General features: G+C 35.9%; 1 non-coding gene across 1 annotated transcript; it reads left to right on the forward strand.

Moving 5' to 3' along the window:
• The first annotated feature begins 1,726 nt into the window (after positions 1–1,726).
• TRNAH-GUG (transfer RNA histidin (anticodon GUG)) lies at positions 1,727–1,798 on the forward strand. The gene has a single exon. It is a non-coding gene; the product is annotated as a tRNA-His (tRNA).
• The last annotated feature ends 432 nt before the right edge of the window (positions 1,799–2,230 follow it).

Here is a 2,230-nt window from a genome sequence, read left to right on the forward strand (position 1 = left end):
CATATTAGGAGGTGTATATTATTCTATGTTATGATTATACCAAAATGTTAAAATCATGATGGATACTTGAGTCATTTTCAATTTGGGGTTATTATTTTTTAAACTACTATGAACATTTGAGACATACACACAAGGTTTACTTTAAAATATACAAGAATGGGGTGGGTAAGGCATAAAATATGTACATCTTTAACTTTCCTAAATAATGCTAAACTCATATTCCACAGTGGTTGAACTGGCTTATAATCCAAATTCCCATTTGGGAATTCTCTCAAGTTCCCATTGCTTCCAAAATCTTACCAAATTTGGTATTTCTGACAATTGAATTTCAGCTAATTTGATGCATACATACAGGTACGTATAGCTCATTGTGATAAAAAAAAATCACATTTTCCTGATTACCAATAATGATAAGAATCTTATTATATGTTTATTAGCAGTTTTCCTCTCTTGTCACTTAATCACTCTTGAAATTTTCTTGGGTTTTACCCTTACTCTTTCTCTGGTAGTTTCTCTGAGAATAAAAATTGCCATTGATATTGGTTTTCATATCTCTGTAGCCATTTAATATCATCTCCAAAAATTCATGAAAGAGTTGCATTCTCAAGAGGCACCAAGTATTCCCCACCTAGCCAACAAATCTAATTTCACACCACTATAAAACTTCCTCTAGAAATAACTGAGAGTCACCTTCCAACAAAGCACCACACCATTCAATCTATTGCATTCCATTACACCTTTACTTCTAATATTAGAATCTGAAGTCTTCTGTAGAATAAATATCTTGAAGATTGAGGATTCATGAAAATAATTTTCTATCCTTATCTCATTTTAGAGAGAAACATAGACCTGTAAACAAGACTTAGAATGTAGTATTATGTCTTTTAATGATCTCTTCCAAAATTCTAGGCAAAATAGTAAGATTATTCTTCTAATTATGAATATAATAGGTATTTATATAAAAAATTTATGTAATAAGAAAATAAACAATGAAGAAAATAGAATTCATCCAATGTCCCACAGACTGAAAGTAGCTAGTATATATTTTCTTGGAATAAACTTCTAAACATCTTCCTCTCTCTCTCTCTCATTCTTTCCCTGGCATTTAGTTTAATTCTAACTCTTTATTATAAACATAATGAATATCCTCTGACATATATCATTCCAGATTTGATGTGATCCTTATGAAAAATTCCTAAAAAAATAGTTTCTGTGTTAAAACACGCTCATATTTTAGTAGTTTATATTCATTAACATACTTCCCTGGAAGAAGTAGCAATTTCCTATATGAGTGCTAGTCTCCTCATGCCCTTACTAAAACTGAATATTATGAATTTTTATAATATTTGGTAATCTGACAAACAAAAATGTGATAGATCATTGTTTTGTATATATTTTCTTGAATACCAGTTATCTCAACATATCACAATATGTGAAAATGTATCTCTCTTGACATACTTTAGCAGCTAGAATTAAGCATGTGACACAATGCAGCCATTTAGTAAGACTCTGATGCTGGGAAGGGTTGGGGGCGGGAGGAGAAGGGGACGACGGAGAATGAGATGGCTGGATGGCATCACCGATTCTGTGGACATGAGTTTGAGTGAACTCCGGGAGTTGGTGATGGACAGGGAGGCCTGGCGTGCTGTGATTCATGGGGTCGCGGAGAGTCGGACACGACTGAGCGACTGAACTGACTGACTGACTGACCCAGAAAAATTGAGCTTCCCTGGTGGCTCAGATGGTAAAGAATCTGCCTGTGATGCAGGAGACCCAGGTTCAATTCCTGGGTTGGGAAGATCTCCTGGAGAAGGGACTGAGTACCCACTCCAGTATCTTGCCTGGAGAATTCCATGGACAGAGGAGCCTGGAAGCCTACCAAACATGGTGTCACAAAGAGTCAGATATGACTGAGTGACTAACATACCCAGAAAAATTAACATGGGGTAGTAACATAAAGTTAATGGGCTAGTTAGACGTTCTATGAAGCAGCTACCAAGGAGTTGCAAGGCAAGTAGTATGGAATAAAGGTAATCTTGAAAGATGTGGTGTCCAGCAGCAAGCATATTAGTAACTACCTGATGGCATCAGGGCCAGCATTGTCACATGCCCAGTGATAATTATAACAATGGTGATATCCTAAGTAAACACTTACTAAAGCAAGACCTTAGCTATGCGGACTTCCTGAGATCCTACCCAGTCCTGGTTCTCATTCTTCATGTTGATTATG

Source organism: Moschus berezovskii, chromosome 21 (assembly GCF_049115385.1).
Source record: "Moschus berezovskii isolate FMDL1 chromosome 21, NW_MosBer_1.0, whole genome shotgun sequence".
NCBI classification, from domain to species: Eukaryota; Metazoa; Chordata; class Mammalia; order Artiodactyla; family Moschidae; genus Moschus; species Moschus berezovskii.